The sequence below is a fragment of the Lepisosteus platostomus genome, chromosome 5 (genome assembly GCF_059453375.1).
Source record: "Lepisosteus platostomus isolate fLepPlt1 chromosome 5, fLepPlt1.hap1, whole genome shotgun sequence".
In the NCBI taxonomy this organism is placed as follows: Eukaryota; Metazoa; Chordata; class Actinopteri; order Semionotiformes; family Lepisosteidae; genus Lepisosteus; species Lepisosteus platostomus.
In genome coordinates this window covers 54,533,837-54,546,831 of record NC_142615.1, presented here as the reverse complement: position 1 = coordinate 54,546,831, position 12,995 = coordinate 54,533,837, and the positions used below count along the sequence as shown (strand labels likewise).

The 12,995-nt window shown below is 44.4% G+C and overlaps 3 protein-coding genes and 1 pseudogene across 3 annotated transcripts in view; 3 read left to right on the top strand and 1 right to left on the bottom strand.

Annotated features, from left to right (window-relative positions):
• LOC148669375 (antigen WC1.1-like) overlaps nt 1-12,995 on the top strand; it is a 590,051-nt gene that overhangs the window by 227,932 nt on the left and 349,124 nt on the right. The gene's annotated exons all lie outside the window — the stretch shown is intronic.
• The window catches only part of LOC148669398 (uncharacterized), a 469,383-nt gene that overhangs the window by 260,876 nt on the left and 195,512 nt on the right, over nt 1-12,995 (top strand). The window lies entirely within an intron of this gene.
• LOC148669520 (uncharacterized) overlaps nt 1-12,995 on the bottom strand; it is a 97,072-nt gene that overhangs the window by 83,232 nt on the left and 845 nt on the right. The gene's annotated exons all lie outside the window — the stretch shown is intronic.
• LOC148669521 (5S ribosomal RNA) lies at nt 11,723-11,841 on the top strand (annotated as a pseudogene).

The window sequence follows — 12,995 nt, the reverse complement described above, 5'->3', positions numbered from 1 at the left end:
TACAAATTGTGGTTTTCTTTTTAAAGCAAATTTTATGCTTTAAATTAAATAAAACTTTAGAGGGTTCTGCCATTTTATATGTTATGCTGTTCCTGTCTGATTTATCAAATGTGTCATTTAAATCTACAGTCATTTCTATAACAGTCTGAAGGCCTTGCAGTAAAGATTGCAATTCATCCAAAAATGCCAAGCTTCCCACTGGTGATACATACAAGGAAATGAATGTATATTTTCCCCCCAAATCAACAAATTTAAAATCAAATACCTCCCTCATCTGCAGGTGGAGAGAATAATGTCAGAATAAATACAGGTTTAAAAGTCAGGAGCATTGATAGTCCTATTTTAAAATGACACTAAAATGCTCACAATATATTAAAAAGCTCTGTAAAATGCAAAAATAATAAAAGAAATATTAAAACAAGGTAAAAAGAAATAATACACAGTTATAAAGCTCAGGAATTATCAATGTGAAGTTACAATGGGTTGATTGTGTTTCATATGATTTAAAAAATAAAATGTTTGCAAAAAATCCACTTACAATATGCTAAAAATGGCAAGAATACTTAAAACAGGAGTGTAATTGTTTTTAAAAAATAATTAAAACAAGTTAAAAATAAGTACTTAATGGGTTTAACATTCAGGAATGTGATTGGTCAGATGCTTACGATGAGTGTTGCTGGTGTTTGGTGTGATTTACCGAAATGAAAAAAATATTCAATTTAAAAACGGCAAGAGCTCGTATGAAAAAAAAGTTCGTAAGTATCTTTGTTGTAACAGCTGCGCCAGAACTAGTGTATTCATATACTGTACATCAGAAAAGTACCTGAACTTGACTGGTTTATATTCAGTTATATGCATTGGGAACAAAAGGGAGACTTACATGGATTTTATGAGGTTTTAGGAATCAGAAAATGTATTTTTACACGTTTATGCCTACGAGCAGAAATAACTTCCTGCTTTCAGCGCTTTTATTGTTTCTGCTTGTAACCTCGAACAGAGAAACCCAGTACTGACTCACAGAAACACCCCAGAGTTTCTGTGTTTCTGGGATTTAAGAGGGATGTACAGATGCAGCCATTCAAAGTGCGCGGTACAGACACGTACCAGAGGTAATTGGCTACAGCGTCGCGCATCGTGACGCAGGATGACGCGGGGTACCGCGGTACGTGATTGGTTGACCGACAGGGGCACTCGTGGTCCGTTGGTCTGTCGTAGAAAGACTTACAGTAAACGCCTTTACTGTGCCCGTTGTAGATATTGAGTTTTACCACTGAAGGGAAATCTTAGTAGCTGAGCATAAAAAGAATAGGAGCATACTGTAACACGTGTGAAGGCCATAAACGATATTAATTTTGGAACATAAATATAGAGTATATGGCTGGTCTTGGTACTTTAAAGAAAAAATACACAACAGTATTCCATTTCTCCCTAAACATTTTAAGCATCGAAGTCTTTAACTAATGTGATACCGGAGTCAACAAGCATACTTTTAGAATTTGATTAAAAGGGAATATAATATGGAATCGCGTATCTAAAGAAATCAATAAAGATTTATATTAATGTACCGTAACACAAGAATAGTACACACTGTACATTGTCTGTCGATAATGTTGAGAGGGTTGAGAATCTCCGATTCCTCTAGTTTAACAGTCTGTCCACAAACAAAACATTCCTGTTAGACAAGAAGAATTGAAAAAAAAACAATTTTGTCAATGGAAACCGGTGTGTGTGTCTCTCTCTGCTGGATGTCCCTCTCACTCTCTGCTGAATGAATAAAAGCATTTTATTAAAAACGCGTTTGTGTTTGTCTGGTATTTACTTTGGTCCCTTTTAACTGTTTTTCGATCTACTGTATTGCTTTGAGATGCCACTTTTATGCTGAAAGTTTATTAAGATACTTAGAAGACAAAGATACTGTATCAATTTATGTTGCATTAGCCTGATTATGATTAAAAAACACATATAATTAAACACGCGTTTACGATTTAAATCAGAACACGATTTAAATCAATATAAATGTTTATATTGTAACGCATACTGTCCAGCCTCCATTTCTCTATAAAAATGTATTCTATTGCACACACACACACAATAGAAGCAGGAAGCAGAAGCAGGGACCGTTGTCAGAAGGGAAGAAGGTGACTATTCATTGTTATCAAAAATGACTTAAAATCAATCATGTTGTGATATTTTGAAATATAAAAGTCAATTGATTGTCCATAATATCGCTATTCTATTTTTTCGAAGAAATGTTTGTTAAAAGAAAAGTCCAGCACCAGCTGGATTTGAACACCCAATCTGTGAGTTGTTGGTCAGGCACGTAGACCAGTAGGCTACAGGGGAAGTCGCATGAACAGGGAGGCAAAACAGCCCTACACAGCCCTGTCGCAGTACACGAATATAATCATACCGTTATTAAATTCTTTAGATACGCGATTCCATATTATATTCCCTATTAATCAAATTCTAAAAGTATGCTTGTTGACTCCGGTATCTCTTTAGTTAAAGACTTCGATGCTTAAAATGTTTAGGGAGAAATGGAATACTGGTGTGTATTTTTTACTTTAAAGTACCAAGACCAGCCATATACAGTACTGTATGTTTATGTTCCAAAATTAATATCGTTTATGGTCTTCACACGCGTTACAGTATGCTCCTGTTCTTTTTATGCTCAGCTACTAAGATTTCCCTTCAGTGGTAAAATTCAATATCTACAACGGGCACAGTAAAGACGTTTACTGTACTGTAAATCTTTCTACGACAGACCAACGGACCACAAGTGCCCCTGTCGGTCAACCAATCACGTACCGCGGTACCCCGCGTCATCTTGCGTCATGATGCGCGACACCGCAGCCAATTACCTCTGGTACGTGTCTGTACCACTCACTTTGAATGGCTGCATCTGTATGTATTTGTTGCATGTAGGCCACAATTCTGAATGGCTATGGAGAAATAGGATTCTCTCACAACGGCAGGGACTCCAGTTAAGAATACTGGGCTTGTTTCTGAACTGATTTGTAGTTTTACAGCTGCTGACAGAAGCAGCTTGAGTAAGGTGTAAATAACACAATAAATAAAGAATTCCAGTAACTCAAGGTAACAACCATGCAGATGCAGATGCCAGACGAGCGCCACAGGGAGAGCGGGAGTCTGAGACCCCTGTGAAACCTCTACTGGGGAAAGGGGAGAATTCAGGTTGAGGGCTTTAATAGATGTTTAATAGTGGTTAGAACAAATGTGTAAAGAATGTGGGGTTGTATAATGATGGGATGTGGGCTGGCACATACCCAAGTGTATGACAAAGATGATCCCGTGGTACGGACTGCCCTGCCCCTTGGATACTGATCTAGGGGCATACTACACTGGGAAGGTGTGCCAGGCTGTAATTGCCTCACTAGGGGTAAGTTAGAAGTCACATTGCTCCCATCACCCACAGTATGAAAGACCAACTAAGGAAATATCAACTGAAGGAACACCGTGGGTAGATGGTCTACCTGCAGTCCTGTGCGGTTTGCGGGCTGGAGCAAACAGAACTGTGAGACTGAGCCCATTTGAGATCATCACGGGCACCCAAAGAAACTCCCTGGAGGCCAAGTTTGGCTAACGCACTGATGAATTAACTAACTCTCTATTAAAGTATTGTAGGTTTGTTAACTGAAGCGGTGCACAGGGCTCGTGAACAGATGCCGGACGCTTGGGGACCTCCAGTAGAGGGGAGACACGACCGTATACCTGGCGAGTGGGTGTAGGTGAAGAAGAGATACCCTGCCAGACGTTGCAATCCTGCTGGGACGGACCATATCAAGTGCCACCAACTACTGATTGTGCCATCTGAATGACAGGATGAGATCGCTGGATCCGCGCATCGCACTTGCACCGACCCACGGCACCAGAGACTGAGTGAACAGAAAGAAGGATGTTGTTACCGTTTCTGTGTCTGATGCTTCCTAAGACCAACAGTGTGCTTGTTAGGCCTGAGGAGCATTACTGGGGATATGGTATCAATACATTCCGGGTGTTGGCATATCTGTCAGCCAAAAAATTATAATCGGAGTTGGGTCAATATTGCTGTTCCAAGATCCTGACGATAGATCTCCACATGGCTGAGGTCTGTGTTTGGGTCCTGGAGTAGGACTTTATGTATTTGTAGGATTAGGGTTGTTTTATATGTATAATTGTAACTATCACTTGTACAAAAACATCAATAACATCTTGTTGTAACCGTGGAACGCACAATGTCATGGTAATGCATACCTGTACATCTAAAAAGGAAAGATCTGCCCTGACATTGTATGTGTAAAAATAGGCAGTCCTGACGTATGCCATATTTTATAAGGGGGGGATGAAGTAAGAGATAAGATGTAAAAAGGGTTAACTTAAGTCAGTTCTGCCTGAAAATTAGACTTCTAAGCAACAGGGGTTTATGGCAGGAAAGGGGGTTAACTGATAAGGATTCCAGATGCGAACAAGGAACCCCATGGGGGCATAATCTTAAACTGACCATTTGGCCAGGGCCTCTTAACTGGCCAAATATCATGACCCCCCCCCCTTACCATAACATCGAATGACGTCTGAAGCAGCAAGCAAGGACTATATAACCTAAAAGTTTGTATCGGCACATCGAACAATACTTCGGTTTTGTTGTTTCTTGCGGGAAACAAGACTTCGGCTATATTGTTCCTTGCATGCAATAAACTCATCTGTTTTACTTCATCTTGGGATCAAGAACCTTATTCCTTCTGTTACAACAGTACCAAACGCACGTTTCTTCTGTAACTGGAACCGATCATTTGCAATTGGGCTGTGCCGACAGACCAGGACGAGCTCTGTCGGCTCAAAAGCAGCGCAGGACCTGCAAGAACAACAGAAATATTAGCATCCAGCGGGGGCTTCTTAGTGAGCCCAAGATCTCATCAAGAATCGGCTCCAGCAACAGGGCTGGGCGCATTGTTCCATTCTCCGACCACTCTCGGTGTAAACAAGTCCCTCCTGGTCTCTGCTTGAATTGCACTTTCCTGCGTTTGCTTTGGTGTAACTGGCTTCCCCTGCATGGGCGAATGTGAAGAAGATCCTTAGTAAGTCATTGAAGAAAACCGAGAAGAGCTTGGAGTGGCCTCTGTCGTTCATCAACCATCCAGTCAGGCAGTACTCCTCTGTAAAGTGCCGTTCATTCACATCGATTGGCTTTTTTTTGCCTTCATTCGTGCAAGTAGTAAAAGCAGACGCCCCTTTAGGGAGCCTATCAGCACCCGGAGTTTTCCCCTTCTGTAAGCTCTCCATAGCCTCTCAGCTCTTCTACTGTCAAATCCCCCTCAAGTACTTCCCTATCTTCTTCACTCAAAACGTTTTCTAGCTTTGAGGTAAAAAAATGAATTTCTTCATCCTTTACCTCTGTAGAGCTGTACAGTCTTGAGTAGAAGTGTCACGCCCTCTGCAGCCAGAGGGCGGTCCTTCTTTGTCCTGTCCCTAGTTTCTGGTCTGCTGTCCTTCCTGTCCCTCTCTTTCCCTTGGGCTATATATTTCCGGGTCTTGCACTCTGTCCTCGCTCAGCACTGACGTTCGGATGTCCTGAGACCCGCCTAGCACCAGGGCGCCCCACATCCGCCTTTTTCCCGTCTCGCCGCTACGCATATGGGTCTTTTTCTGCCCTCCTGCTCCCCACGGTTAGTCCCTTTGGACGTCCGTGACAAGAAGGCCTCGATGCAGGAGAGGATAGCACTCAGCCTCCTCATCAACTACACTTTCCATGACAGACTTGGAGCCTACCACTTTCCTGAAAAAGAAGCGAGTACACTTGTCATTTTCTTCCAAGAACTGCACTCTGCTTCTTAACAGCACTCCTCGACTGCTTTCTTCGGCTATGCTCCGGATGTCCTTTTTTAAAAGGGTGATATCCTCAAGCACATCGAAGCCACTGTGCAGCATTGTGTAGAGACGCTGCAGCTGCCTCTGTTTCCTGGCTAGCACTCCTCTCCGTCTGGCAGCAGCCTTCCTTCCCTCAGCCATGAAAAAGGCCTTTGTCCTCACCTTCACCTCCTCCCACCACTCACCTACTGACCCGTACAGACACTGCAAGGACAGCCACTGTGATAGTTTCTCCTTGTAGCGGGATACTACCCCCTCGTTCTCTAGCAGCTTTGTGTTGAGTTTCCAGAGGCCTGGGCCAAAGACAGTCCCGCCCTGGAGTTCCACTCTGCACCCTAAAGCCTGATGATCTGAGAAGAAGACAGGCTGAAGAGTGACCCCAACAACTTTCACTCTCTCTGAGACAAAGCAATAGTCAATTCTGGAGCTGCTATTCCTCCCTGACCATGTATATCCTGCTGTTGTGGGATATATACATCTATATGTGTCTGAGAGTTTAAAGTCTTGAACTAAGTTTTGCAGGGCCAGTGAGCTGGAATCCAATTTTATCGGAGAGCTAGACTGCCTGTCTGTGTGCTCTAAGATACAATTAAAATCCCCTCCCACTATCACGTCTGTGCTACATAACAATAGGGGGGAGAGTGCCTTGAGTAGCTCCACCCTTCCTCCCACGTCAGTAGGGCAATACACATTGATTAGCCGCAGGTTAACGGTCCCCCATTCCACATCCACACACAGCAACCTGCCATCTATGACCCTCTGAATACTTTTCAATTTGAATGCCCATCCTTTGAAAAGAATGGCCACGCCAGAGGCTCTGTTGTTATTGTCCCCTGACCAAACAGAAGGCCCTTTATCCCACCTATCTTCAAAGCTTTTATACCTCTCTTGATAGGCTAAAGCACACTCCTGCAACATCAACACATCTCCCTCTCTCTGCTGGAGGTAATCAAAGACAGACTGGCATTTAACTCTGTCATTGATACCTCTGGTGTTAAGAGAAATTATGTTTAGAACCATATTACATAAGAAAGTGGAACCAGTCTTTACAAAACACATTTCTCTTCTGTCTCACCTGTTACCTTGTTCTTTTTCTTTTTCTTCTTACCAATTTCCTGCCAGCCATCCTCTGAATGAGCCTTCATCAGGGTGGCAGCAGTAAAAGCGTTCACGGAGTCCATTTCAAGGAAGGGGGTAGAGGGAGGGGTGGAGGGGTTCCAGCTGTCCCCATCACCATGCTCTCCTTCCTCCTCGCTCAGGGAGAAAACAGAGTCATTTTTCCTTTTCCTCAAGTCCAGCTCCTGGGAGCACTGAGGGGAAAGAGGTGCAGCCGATGCACCAGTCTCCTCTTTCCCCTCACCCACCAGCTGCTGCAGATCCTCCGTGATGGACTGGATGGAGGAGAGGAGGACATCTGTAGCCCTTGCAGAGTCTGAGAAAAGCAGCTCCGCTGAATCCTGGGTATCCTCGCTGGACCCGCTCCACCGGGGGGTCCCACACTGGCCCTCGTTCTGAGGAGCAGGAGTGGGGGAGGGGTCCTCGCTGTTCTCGGGGGTTTTCAAACCCTCGTGCTTGTCTGGTGCAGTCTGCGGTTGTGGGGGCATAGTGGATTTCTCTTCCACCTGCCCCGGAGCCACAGCAGGACTGATCCTGGCTGGAGGCTGAGAGTCTTTGTCCAACAAGGGTTCTTTGTTTGACTTGTTGTTTGCTTTGGCTTTTCGGGCCGGTTTGGCTGAAACAAGCACTGCCTCATCCTTTCTCATTTTGAGTTTATTGGCGTAGGCGTGAGGGCAGTTCTTAAAAACGTGTCCTTCCGAGCCACATAAATTGCACTTTGGCAGCATTGAACAGTCAGAGGCTAAATGTTCCTGTTTGCCACAGGTCTTGCAGCATTTCACAGTGCAGGATGATGCCAGGTGTCCCACAGCACCACAGCACCGACACACCTTTGGTTGTCCCACATAAAAAACATAGCCATTGCAGGCGCCCAGCTGGATTGTAGAGGGCAGGTGCCTTAAGCCTCCATTTACATTGTCCGGTAGCAAGCGAACCTCGAATTTCCTTGCTCCTGTTTTTATACCGTCAACATCTCTAACCTCAGTTCCATGGTGGACGGTGCAGTACTGGTTAAGCCAGGTGTGAATGTCCTCCGTCTTTGCCAGTTCCGAGAACATAATAACATGCACCGTTTTCCTCTCTCTCTGTGTCAGAGGCTGCAAGTTGATCTTCTCAAGGGCAGGAACTTTCCCTCTTTTTGCCTCAAACACATCCACACATTGTTCAAACAGAGAATAGGTAGCAAAAACAACCTCAAATGCTTTCTGACCTGGGAGAGCGAAGATGAAATCCAAGTGCCGAGGTTCAAAGCCAAGTTCCTTCTGCATCACTTTTCTGCTGAACTGCATACGGTCCATGAAGAGGTCATCCAAAAGCTCAAAACACACAGCATTCTTGCGGGATCCAAAGGTTGCCATTTCGAAAACTGAAAAACAAACACTGCTTCCACAAAACAAGAAAACAATCCAACTACTCCACCTACAGGCTGATCAAGGTATCCCCCCTGCCAGGTAAGTATGAGCTGTACAAGCCCCTGCAAGCGGCCCGCACCCACAGCACAAAGCGCGCAGCCTAGGCCTGCTCCTCGCCCCGCACACCACCGCCTCCTGCTGGGCCCACTCTTTCGCACACTCACACGCCACACTAACACTCAAAAGAGTGGGCAAAATGAGAAAACGAGCGCGCCGTTTCCTACACATCTGCAGACCTCCTTGAATGTCTGGCGCTGGGCATGCCCCACTCTCCTCCACCTTATCTTATCGCGTGTGACCACCGACAATGGCCACAATGCCGGGGAATGGCACCTGTAAAGTGTTAATTGGGGCACAGGAACAGCCCGTCTCGTCTCGGGGGCCGGCTTCAAAGACAATACAGCAAACACAGCGGGGCGGGGGAATTCAGGTACATTCAGCTCCGGCGGGAATGAGTCATTTGTCGGTCTTTTCAAGTGCTGGGAACCGAGTAATCCTTCGCTTGTATCGTTTCTCCCCGGTGACTAGATCTCACCCTGCGACTCTCGACTGGGCTCACCCACGGCAGCCCAGCAGGTGTGAGCCTAGCCGGCACCCGGATGGGAGATTCCCCCCGGAAAAGCTCAGGTTGCTGCTGCTCCTGCAAGAGGTGTGACTGGGACCAGTAGGGAGCGCTCACCCTGCGGTCTGTGTGGCTTTCTTATGCCCCAGCATCCTGATGGCGACACTCTGCTGTACAAACAGGCGCCGTCCTTCGGGGGAGGCATAAAACCGAGGTCCTGACCCTCCTTGGCCATTAAGAAATCCGAGGGCGTCTCTCAAAAAGAGACGCCGGGGGTGTCTCTCTGGTGTTAGTGTTCCCCTTTACCAATCAGTCGGGGTCTCCTCCTAATCCCCGTCTCATATGTAACAATCAATGACGAGGCCCCCCTGTCCCGCGATATTGTATTTGTCTCCTGGCCGCTGGCTGGCGCCGTGAGATTTAGTACTCGCGCAAGAGACCGGGGGCAGAGCGCGAACGCGGTTCCCCGCCCCCCAAAAAGTGTGCGCGGTTCCCTCTCGGGGCTCTGCAACACAGCGGAAAGGCAGCGAGAAGGAGCCTCTTGCTCTGACACCGCCCGTCCTACTCCGAGCTGTACCTCAACTGGTTGGCCGGAAGCCAGAGGACGCCGGGACAATGCCCATTGGACAACCGCTGGAACAGAGGCTGCAACAGAGCCTGTCAGCTGGTTTGGTGTTCGTGCCGGGAGATTCCAAATCCATACACAGTGGATAAGTAAACCCCATGTTCTACATTGTGTCTCGAGAATTCAATTGTACCTCAACACAAGTTGTTATCAATTTAATTCATGAGTAATGTATTTACTTCCGAGTTTAGAGTAACAGTGGGTAATAACACTGATTAGCGATTTGGTAACCGAATGATATATATTGACATATATTCTCTGTTGTGTATCTCCTTGTGTTGGCATCTCTTCGAGATTATATACCTTGTATATTGATAACCCTCACAGTAAGGTCTGCCGCTCGTATCCAGGCAGACTAGTATATGTTTGGTGCACAATTTATATGAATAAATGTATCTCGTGTATTGAACCCGTGTGTGTGCATTGTTAGTTGTTCTGACGATTGATTTTCTAAAAGCCACAACGAACAACCTCGTGATTACTGCTACAATTAATAATTGTCTCAGTAAACCCATCAAACCTCTACAACCACGATACACCACCATAAACTATATTAATTTAGGAACATAAACATATAGTGTAAACTGTATATGGCTGGTATTGGTAGTTTAAAGAAAAAATACACACCAGTATTCCACTTTCTTCCTAAACATTTTAAGCATCAAAGTCTTACATGTAGTAAGATTTTACCACGTTTCGGAAACGTTTTTACATGCTCCTTCTGACCATCTTAACTTTATATACTTTGTGAGAAGTCATAAGATATTAACATTTTCTGTGAATGTGCTCGTTATCGGAGTAAACAAAAGCATACTTTTAGAATTTGATTAATAGGGAATATAATATGGAATCACGTACCTAAAGAAATTAATAACGATATAATTATTTTTATGTACTGTAGCTCAAATAGTAGTATAATACACTTTCTATGGATACATGTGCTTCTACGCAACGCAGAAGCACATCCACAAGTAACATTACCTAGCTAAGAGAGGACATTGGCTTGCCAATATGATAAATACAGTGGAAAAAAGCAATTGGGAAAATAAGACCTGCTGATCTGTTATACATACCAGGAAGAGAACAGAATATGATTTTTTTCTGTTTGAAACGTGTGTTGTCTTTATGAAATTCATGTATTTTAAACGTTTAATTAAGAAGAAAAAAAGTTACAGAAAGATACTAAGCTGATCACGAGATAGAAAGATCACCCGTTTTTCGCGCATAAAAAGTGGCTATTAACTGGGTGAACTGTTATTAACTGGAGTCAACTGGGTGAAAACACATAATATGAACATGAAACAAAACAAAAAATAAAAATAAGATACAATCTACAGACATTAAAACCGGTGTCATGGAAATATAACTATCAAGGAAGCCACAAGAGAGAGTTCTCACCTGAGTAAGGTCTTTATTTCAATATTGGGAGCAACCAGAGACTCAATTTGTTACAAGCAGTACAGGGTTTTCATAAGACGTTGCGCTGTAAAAAAAGCTCAGCGCTTTGTCCCTTCTAAAACTTCCACTTTCCCTAAAAGAAAACAGATTACATCAAAAAGCGAAAGAAGAAGCACTAGATATGTTATTCAAAGCTTATCAGTTACTTTCAGCTAATTCTAACGACCCAGACAGCATATATTGTTTTGGTACATTGTCTTCTAAAGTAACCTAAACAGTGTACTTTGTTGACGCACTGTTTTCTAAAATTCTGCACGTACTGTAGCACAGCAATTACATCCTTTAAATATATTATCTAAAAGCCCCAATATATTTCTTTGCAAAGCTCTCTACATTTTAAGAATCAATTTACTTATTAGATTTCCACTTCAAGACTTGTTCGGCTGGCATTCGGGGAGTCGCGTTTTTCAGAATTGTATTGAGATCGTTTTCCACAGAGCTCAGATGTCAAAGCACAGCAGCAGCTCTCCACAGCGATCCTCTATAGCGCCCTTTCTCCCGCAGCTCCGTCCTCATTGGAAGGAAGCAAGAGTGAAAGGCTGAAGTGAAATAGAGCGGGGACGAAGGCAGTGAAGAGAAAGAACGTGGGAAGAAGAGAAAAACGCAAGGGAAAAAAAGCAGCGTCGTAAAAGAGGTGACGGAGCTGTCCTCTCAATAAGAAGGGTGCCAGCGAGCCTTGCTCTCGTTTACGGCCACACCCCCTTGAGCACGCCTGATCTCGTCTGATCTCGGAAGCTAAACAGGGATGGGCCTGGTTAGTACTTGGATGGGAAACCGCCTGGGAATACCAGGTGCTGTAAGCTTTTAAGCGCAGGAGGCGCCCTATCCCCGCTCGCTCGCTCATTCCCCTGTTCACACGTGCAGTGCGGCTTGTCCGTCTGTTTATTTGTCAGCTTTGGCGAGACACGGGTGCTTGTGTATTAGCGGGAGCGTTTTTTATTCTGATCAGGAACAGTTTTACAAGTCCACAAAGGATCGAGGAAAGGTTTATCACCAGCTGAAAAGAGACACAGCGCTTCGGCTGTGGAGACTTGTTCGGCTGGCGTTCGGAGAGTCGCGTTTTTCAGAATTGTATTGAGATCGTTTTCCACAGAGCTCAGATGTCAAAGCACAGCAGCAGCTCTCCACAGCGATCCTCTATAGCGCCCTTTCTCCCGCAGCTCCGTCCTCATTGGAAGGAAGCAAGAGTGAAAGGCTGAAGTGAAATAGAGCGGGGACGAAGGCATTGAAGAGAGAGAACGTGGGAAGAAGAGAAAAACGCAAGGGAAAAAAAGCAGCGTCGTAAAAGAGGTGACGGCACGCTTCGGCTGTGGAGACTTTATTAATAAGGCCCCTCAGTAGTTGAGATCTCTGTTATACCCATCTAGAAACATGCAATCAGCATGTTATTGCTGAAGCAATAGTCACAACATTATTCCACACCTGGGTGAGAGGCGGGTTATGATGACAGTCATGCTTTCTACACCTTATACTGAGCTCAGAAATGGACCAAGCGGACATCTCACGAGCAGATCCCTCCGCGTATAAGAAAGGCAACTTGTCTCAGCAAAAATACCACGGATTCACATCCAAAATATGATAAAAAGGCAAAAACCCCACACTTGGAATGCAAACGTACCCTAAAAAGGAAACACGGTTTTAAAACCAACTTGATTTTCCCCTGGAGAAACCTTTTTATGGACACACATCGCATCTATTACACATGTAGAACTAAATATAAAGATAAAACTTAATATAAGAAGTCATGACATATCACACATGACGAAGTCTGGTCCAGAATAAACAGTTTACACTGACCCACCTTTATTTACCCTGGTCACTCACTTCTATTAACTGTCTAACTGGGTAACAAATTAATATTTGTTTCAATTTGGGATCTACACCTGGGAGCCCTGAAATGTTGGCCAGAGGGGAGAAGCTGATATTCAGACGTGAGAATATATTAAAAAAAAGGATC